The sequence below is a fragment of the Aotus nancymaae genome, unplaced genomic scaffold (assembly GCF_030222135.1).
Source record: "Aotus nancymaae isolate 86718 unplaced genomic scaffold, 86718_ANA_hifiasm-v0.15.2.pri h1tg000014l, whole genome shotgun sequence".
Classification (NCBI taxonomy): domain Eukaryota; kingdom Metazoa; phylum Chordata; class Mammalia; order Primates; family Aotidae; genus Aotus; species Aotus nancymaae.
In genome coordinates, this window is record NW_026988425.1 from 106,889,892 (window position 1) to 106,898,876 (window position 8,985).

Sequence of the window (8,985 nt, forward strand, 5' to 3'; positions counted from 1 at the left end):
TCACTATATTATCTAAGGCAGAGGTATGTATCAGGGACTAGGGTGCCCAATGGAGGACCTGGCTAGAAAGTTTGGCAAATGTTTCCTTGAAGAGATGATAGCCAAACTGTGTCTGGGCCCAATTTTTCAGGTGTAATATGTTTTTATCTGAATGTGAAGAAAAGGTGGATTTTTGATAGATCCTGACCAAAGCAGTGAAAGATCCTTGTAGAAGTTTTTTAGGTAGATAAATAAGAGAGAGTTACCATCACATCACCAGGATGTTATTTTCTCCAGTATAAAGAAAAAGACTCAGCCACTCCTTCCTCTCTGTTCTCTTTAATAGGTAGTCTCAACTCTAGGAGGCTACCTCATGAAGATTCCCCTGATCTAAATTATCAAGACCATCTTCTTTGGGAATGACAGAGAGAGGAGGAAGAGGAAAGCAGTGTGCAAAGAATCAGAATTCTATGTGCCTCCAAAAAGAAAAAAAACTGCAACTACACATCAGTATTATGCAAATGACCTCTATTCTTAAAAGTTGGCTGAGAATGAGGAAATCCATTGCGTTCACAGAGATATTCTGTGGGAGCAAAATGGGAGAGAACAACAGTACTACTTAAAAAAGAAATGTACTATGTAATTTTCCCTAGCATTATCCAAATCAAACATTTTTGAAGCTCCAAGCCCTATCCACAGCTCAGAAACTGAAAAAAATATATGTTACATTTTTCTTATACAGGCATACCTTGGATATATTGGAAGGTCACTTTCAGATTATGGCAGTAATGCAAAATACCCCATATTAGGCAAGTCACATCATAATTTTTAGTTTACCAGTGTATATAAAAATTATGTTTACACAGTAGTCTTTTCAGTGTGCAATAGCATTATGTCTCAAAAATGCACATACTTTAATTAAAAATTATTTCTTGCTAAAAGATTCTAACAATCATCTGAGCCTTCAAAGAGTCATGATCTTTTTATGGGTGGAGGACCTTGCCTCAGTGTTGATGTCTGCTGCCTAATCAGGGTGGTGTTTGCTGCAGGTTGGGGTGCCTGTGGCAATGTATTAAAGTAAGAAAACAATAAGGTCTGTGTCATCAATTAACTCTTCCTTTTACAAAAAAAATTTCTCTGTAGCATGTGATTATGTTTGATAGTATTTACTCACAATAAAACTTCTTTCAAAATGGGAGTCCTCTCAAAAATTGCCCTTGCTTTATTAACTAACCTTATTTAATATTCTAAATCCTTCATTGTCATTTTGCCAATGTTCACAATTTCTTCAGCAGGAGTAGAGTCTACCTCATGAAACCTTCTTTTTTCATCCATAAGAAACAATTGCTCATCAGTTCAAGTTTTACCATGAGATTGCAGTAATTCAATCATATCTTCAGAACCCACTTTTAATTCTAGTTCTCTTGCTATTTCTACCACATCTACAGTTCCTTAACTCAAGTTGCTAGGAACTAATGCAGCTGGTGACTTTAAGCCGAACCCTTCAAAGTGAGGGGTTGGAATCCATTTCTTCCAAACTCCTGTTAAGGTTGCAATTTTGACATTCTGCCATGAATTATGAATATTCTTAATGTCATCTAGAATGGTGAATCTGTTCCAGGAAGTTTATAATTTCCATTCGAGGAACTGTTGTCTATGGCAACTATAGTCTTACAAAATGTATTTTTCAAATAATAAGACTTGAAAATCAAAATTACTCCTTGATCCATGAGCTGCAGAATGGATATTGTGTTAGCAGCCATGAAAACAACATTAATCTCCTTGTACACCTCCATCAGAGCTCTTGGGTGAACAGGTGTATTGTCAATGCACAGTAATATTTTGAAAGGAATTTCATTTTCTGAGCAGTAGGTCTCAACAGTGGACTTCAAATGTTCAATAACCTGACTATAAACAGACATGCTGTCATCTAGGCTTTCTTGTTCCACTTATAAAGCACAGGCAGAGTCCATTTAGCATTATACTTCAGGGTTCTAGGATTTTTGGTCAATGAGCATTGGCTTCAACTTAAAGTCATCAGCTGCATTAGAAACACTTTTACACTGTTGGTGGAAGTGTAAATTAGTGCAACCATTGTGGAAGACAGTATGGCGATTCCTCAAGGATCTACAAAGAGAAATACCATTTGACCCAGCAATCCCATTACTGGGTATATATCCAAAGGATTATAAATCGTTCTATTATAAAGACACATGCACACGTATATTCACTGTGGCACTGTTTACAATAGCAAAGACCTGGAACCAACTCAAATGCCCATCAATGATAGACTGGACAAAAAAAAATGTGGCACATATACACCATGGAATACTATATAGCTGGAGAGGACTGGTGGTATTTCCTTGGATTTTAGGCACTTTGGGCAGGAATCTAACTAGGAATCAATGAAAATATATTAAGAGTTGGGGAAGGAGCTAAGGTTATGTTTCTATATCACTTTTCTTCAAGTTACTCAAAGTGTTTTATGCAAAATACAGGATGATTTGGTGACATGGGTGAAAGGATGTTTCAGATGCTAAAAATGAAATAGACAGAGTGTAGTTTATTCATAAAGAATTTACAAGAATATGTCTTTCTAACCATAAAACCCCTCACATTCCACTTCCCTTTTCTAGTCCCTGGATGATACTATTTAAACATTTTTATATGTTATTAAAATAATAATTTTATTATCATAGTTTTAAATAAAAATTTCATTTTTATTTTATCTATTACTATATTTTAATATATAAAAATTAATAATATATTGTATAATTATTCTTATATATTTCATTAATATTTTAAATAATTTTATTTTATTTATTTATTTAATACCCAAACTACTTTTAATAGTTTACCATCTCTGTAACCCTGAATTATTCATTTTTTGTTTATAAAACCATTGCTTTAGTAAGATCAAAATCACAAAACTCACATTTCATTGGGTTAAAAAAACTTTGAACAGATTATACATTAAAGAAGATAAAATGTATTTGTTTCATCATAAAAATTATGGGTTTGCAAAATTTTTGTATGTTTAGCTACATTCCTATGATTAACTTTGACCCCTCAAATCTTATGTCCTCATATTTCAAAACCAATCATGTCTTCCCAACAGTCCCACAAGTGTTATTTCAACATTAACTCAAAACTCCACAGTCCATAGTCTCATCTGTGAAAAGGCAAGTCCCTTCCACCTATGAAACTGTAAAATCAAAAGAAAGCTAGTTACTTCCCTGATAAAATGGGGATACAGGCACTGGGAAAGTACAAGTGTTCCAAATGTGATAAATAAAGAGGTTACAGGTCCAATTCAAGACAGAAATCCAATAGGGCAGTCAAATTATAAAGTTCGAAATAAATCTCCTTTGTCTCCAGATCTCATATCCCTAACCCTAACCCTAACTCTAGCCCTAACCCATAACCCCTGTCTTTAAGACTAACCACAAACTCTAAGCCTAACCCTGCCCTAAACCCCAATTCTAACACTGACCCCAACCCTGACCCCCAACTCCTAAACCCTAACCTTAAACATAGTCCTAGCCCTAGCCCTAATGCTAAGCCTTGCCGTAGGCCTAACTCTAACCCTAACTCTAGCCCTAATCCTAACAAACCTAACCCTCACACTAACCCTAGCCCTAAACCCTAAGCCCAGCCCTAACACCTAACCCTAAACCAACCAACCCTACCCCCAACTCTAATCCTAACTTTAACCCCCAATCCTATTTCTAACCCTAACAACGCTAACCCTAAAACCCTAATCCATACCCTAACCAGTGCCCTAAAGCCTAACCCTAATTCCTAAACTATAAACTTTAACACTAACCCTTAATCCTAATCCCTAACCTTAACCTTACTCCAATTACCCTTAACTCTAAATCTAACCTAAGCTTAACCTTCAATCATGAACCTTTATGTTACTTTTACCCACTCTAATCCTTACCTTAAGCTAAACCTACTCTAACCTGTATATAACCCCAATCCAAAATCTCACTAAAACTTTCACCCAAACCCTTCACTGTAATTCTGACCTGTCAACCTAACCTGATTACTCAGCCTAATCTCTCCCTCTAATCTCTACTATGGAGCTCTCAATCACCAACTTGAACCTCCTATCTAAGAGCCCTTCTACCATAATCTTTAACTGGTAAACTTTTAGCCTGTAAAGCCCTATGTCCTAATTGTGTAATACCCTTACACACTAACTCTGTAAATACCGCAATCTATAATGAATATGAAAAAAAAAGGGATCTGTGCCTTATTTGTGTAATAAAATACCAAAGCAGTATTTAATGCTCCAAGGAAAACAAGTTATGCCCGAAATACAGTTGACAATGTCAGAATCAAAATAAGCTTCCTGGCCAGGCATGGGGAGTTCGAGACCAGCCCGACAAACATGGAGAAACCCTGTCTCTACTAAAAATTCAAAACTTACCCAGGTGTGGTGGTGCATGCCTATAATTCCAGCTACTCAGGAGGCTGAGGCAGGACAATCACTTGAACCTGGGAGGCGGAGGTTGTGGTGGGCTGAGATCCTGCCATTCCTCTGCCCTACTGTATATATAAAAATGCAGATTCACTGAACCAGACTAAATTGTATTCAGTGGAAAGCTGATCAAGAATTCAAAATAATATAGTCTTTTTTACAATCTACTTCTGACCTAAAGCACCCCCACTTCCTACTTCTAGTTGTTCCACTTTACTGGACCAAACGACTGTACATCTTACACATATTGATTGGTGTCTCCTGTCTCTCAAATGTACAAAAGCAAGTTCTACCCTGACTACCGTGGGCCCACGTTGTCAGGACCTCCTCAGGCTCTGTCATGGGCATGTCCTTAACCTTGGCAAAATAATCTTCTACACTGACTGAGACCTGACTCAGATATTTTGGGATCACAATCAACAATCACCATGGTGTGACAGTTGACTACAGCATTCAGTACAGACACATCCTATACAGGTGTGCAGCCTGGGAGCAATAGGCTATACCATATAACTTACACGTGGAGTGGGCTCCACCATCTAGGTTTTATAAGGACACTCTATGGTGTTCACACAAAGATGAAATCACTAAGGACAAATTTCTCAGAAAGTATCCACATCGTTAGGAGATGCTTCAGTGTATTAAAACAAACAAACAAAAAAAAAAATTCCTGTTATTGTTTAATAACAAAGCTTAATAGAGTTAACGTATTTCATCTAATCTAAGATGCTAATGATTAACAGACATTATTTCATGCACCACCACAAACAGGCTGCCAATTAAACAGATTTTCCGAATAATAACAAAAATGTGAACTGACTTCTATTAATGTCAGGAAAGTAAAAGATGAATTATGGTTTTGACATGTTAAAGCAAAAAAAGAGGAGGCTGTCAGCATGAGGTCTTGCCTAAACAAACAGAAACCGAACTTAGAGGCATTAAAACTGACTTAAAAAATTAACCAACCAACCACAGTCAATGATAAAAAGCCCAGCCACCCGCTGGCTGTATGACTACAGATGCTGAGGGAACCATCCTCACAACAGGCGGTCATCTAGATGGAATCAATGAGAAACTTGACTTTGCTGCCACCACTAAGAGCTGGAATCCCCAAACCCTGTTTTCCATTCTGGTGCTTCAAGCATGATTCAAGAATCATTCCTTTGCTCAAATAAACTGTTTAAATTTATTTTGCCTAAAATTCTTCTAATCCCTAAACCCTAACCCCTAACTGGTATCACCTAACTCTAACCCTAACCCCCTAGTCCTAATCCTCACCCTAAACCCTAACCATACCTTAGTTTTTACGTTTGCACTGATATGTCAGTGTTGATTATTAAGACTGCTATATTGGCAGGGCCGCGTAGGTAGTGCAGATTTTATATTAACATTTTTGTACTGAAGCTTTGCATTAGCGTTATAGATAAAACACCACACTGCGGGTGTTGTATTTGTACTTCGGATGTCTTATCTGCCTTAGGAACGCTCTATTTGTGTTCTGAGGCTGCAGTGTGGACGTCACATTGCGGCCGCCCGGCCTTGGGTGAGGAGAACCTCTGCGAGCAGGATTCAGAGGGGCTTCTGGTGTCCAGTTTTCCACACCGAGACCTTCTTACTAGTCTCTGATCCCCAGCAGTCATGGCTGCAAACAGGAAGGATTTTACTCACAGTGGACGCTGTCCGGAGTTGTCCAAAAGTGAGGCGGAGCCCCCAAGGTCTGTGCTGAGAATGCTGCTCTGCCTTTTTGGTGCCCTCGGGTTTGTGCTGAAGAGAACGCAGCTCCGCCCTCGCGGTGCCTTCAAGGTCTGTACTAAGGAGAACCCAACTCTGCAAACAGCCAAACCACCCTGACGCCGGCGCCTGGTGCCAAGACGTGAGGCGGTGCACGCCTACGCACGCTGGCGCACCGTGTCGCGAGGCGCACCAGCGCCGAGACGCAATGAGCACCTGATGATGCGCGCCACCACAGTGAAGTTATGCGGGCGTGACGTGAGGCGTGCCGGTGACGTGAGGTGTGACGTGATACAGCCAAAAGGCGATGCGCACGGCGCCATAATGCCGACGCGATGATCCAAGGCAGAGCCTGAGGAATCGGAACAGGCAGGCTGGGGCCACAGGGCATCCGGGCACTGCAGGGCTCTCTTGCTCACGGTGCTGTGCCCACACCCCGCTGGCAGCCAGGGACCCTGCAGGACCCTCTTTAACAGTGCGGTGACCAGCATCCCCTGCTGGCAGCCAGGGCACTGCAGGGCCCTTTTGCTCACAGTGTAGTGGCAGCACACCCTCTGCTCACAACCAAGGCAATGCAGTGTCCTCTTGCAGTGTAGTGGTCGTACGCCCCCTGCCGGCCGCTGGGGGCCCTGCAAGGCCCTCTTGTTCACAGTGTCTTGGCAGCACCTCCATGCGGGCAACCAGAGCACTGCAGGGTCCTCTTGCTCATGTTGTGGTCCCTGTGTGCCCCCTGCTGGCAACTAGGGACGCTACAGGGCCCTCTTGCTAACAGTGTAGTTAATAAAATCAACAGATGCTAATTTTTTTTTAAATAGTCAAGGCCCAGGAAACAGAGGACTGATTTTAATTAATTTGATGGTATAATCTTAAAGTTTGATATACTTCATATATTTCATCAAATGTAAAATTTCAATGTTTATGAAACATGATTGCCAGACACAGTGGCTCACGCCCATAATCCCAGCACTTTAGGAGGACAAGGCGGGTAGATCAAGACATCAGGAGTTCGAGACCAGCCTGACCACCATGGTGAAACCCCCATCTCTACTAAAAATATAAAAATTAGCTGGGCATGGTGGCTCACGCCTGTAATCCCATCTATTCAGGAGGCAGAGGGAGGACAATCGCTTCAACTGGGGAGGTATGGATTGCAATGAGCCGAGATTGGCTACTGCACTCCAGCCAGTGCGACAGAGCAAAATAATTTTATTATTTTAAGTTTTAAATGTTGGTGGAGGACTGAGTTGCTAGGAAAATGGGAGTCCTAGTATACTTTGTAACTTGTACACATTAGGCCACCTTTTACTCTTGTGAGCTAGGTAAACATTTCCATATATTTTTCTAGCTCTCATCTATTCCATGGGTGATTATCAGCAATTGAATATATCAAGTCATAGATGAACAAAGATACTCAACATATTAAGGAAACCATTTGCCCAAGATTTTCTGTAGTTATTTTGATAAGCAGATTTTGGCCATAATACTACCAATTTTAAAATCTTGTACCATTCCAGGGAGAGGCTAAAAAACTCTCATTGAAAGCACCAGTATCTGAGTGCGGACCACTGTAGCCTTCTGCACTTAGGGAGGAGTTGCCTCACAGATGAGAGAAATACAGCCAAGACTTCGACTATGATTGAGCAGAAGCCTCCCATAAACATGAAGACAATTCATACCCAGAGTTTAAGTTTTACAAAGCTGTCTAAAAATATCTTATTTTGAACCATGCAAAAGTGATCTAATCTGGAAGCATTGTAAAAATAATGCTTCCTTCCCAGTCTGGGTACAGTTTGTAAAACCCTGGTAGGTAGAATTTCCCCAAGCCTCTTTAATCCTCTTTATTTCGGAGAAGAAAACACAGCAAGAAATCTACATCTTTGACCTTGGAATGGATCTCATCTTTTGTTACAGTCTGGCTGACTCTGAGTATACCAGAAATGTACTTCCTAGGTCCCAGAACTCAAGTATAACCAGAGTGACAGGGCAGGTCTGAGAGAAGCAGCAAATGTACATCATCTTAGGGTCAGAAAGAAACATGCTGGTATAATTCTAATTTGGAAAATAACCAGGTCAGGGGTCTTGTAAACTTCATACAATGCTGCTGCCTCTGAGATACTAAAAAAAATTACTAGCAGGCTTCTGATCAACTAAAGGAATAAAATTAGGTGTTCAGTGGAGATTTTTTAAATGTCCTCATCTAGAATTCTTATTTCCCCATTATGATAGCACTGAATTATAACCAGAAACTGGACATTTTTTTTTTTTTTTTTTGAGACGGAGTTTCGCTCTTGATACCCAGGCTGGAGTGCAATGGCGCGATCTCGGCTCACCGCAACCTCCGCCTCCTGGGTTCTGGCAATTCTCCTGCCTCAGCCTCCTGAGTAGCTGGGATTACAGGCACGCGCCACCATGCCCAGCTAATTTTTTGTATTAGTAGAGACGGGGTTTCACCATGTTGACCAGGATGGTCTCGATCTCCTGACCTCGTGATCCACCCGCCTCGGCCTCCCAAAGTGCTGGGATTACAGGCTTGAGCCACCGCGCCCGGCCGAAACTGGACATATTTTTAAAAACCTTTTAAATCGGCAGTTCTAAACCTTGCAAACATCAGTGAAATAGAGAGCCCACCATTGAGTACGAGGTTTGAGAAATTGATCCTAACTTAAAAGCTTTAATTAATTGTCCCACGTCAGGCTACCAATAGATTAATGCTTTTGTTCTCAGCACCACTACCTTTATAAAAAATACATAGATGGAAAATGTGAAGAAATAAAAGAGAATGATGAATG

The 8,985-nt window shown here is 40.5% G+C and overlaps 1 long non-coding RNA gene across 1 annotated transcript; it reads left to right on the forward strand.

Moving 5' to 3' along the window:
• The first annotated feature begins 662 nt into the window (after window positions 1-662).
• On the forward strand, window positions 663-8,375 carry LOC105729408 (uncharacterized). The gene is made up of 2 exons (XR_001110246.1): window positions 663-744; window positions 7,711-8,375. It is a non-coding gene; the product is annotated as an uncharacterized LOC105729408 (long non-coding RNA).
• The last annotated feature ends 610 nt before the right edge of the window (window positions 8,376-8,985 follow it).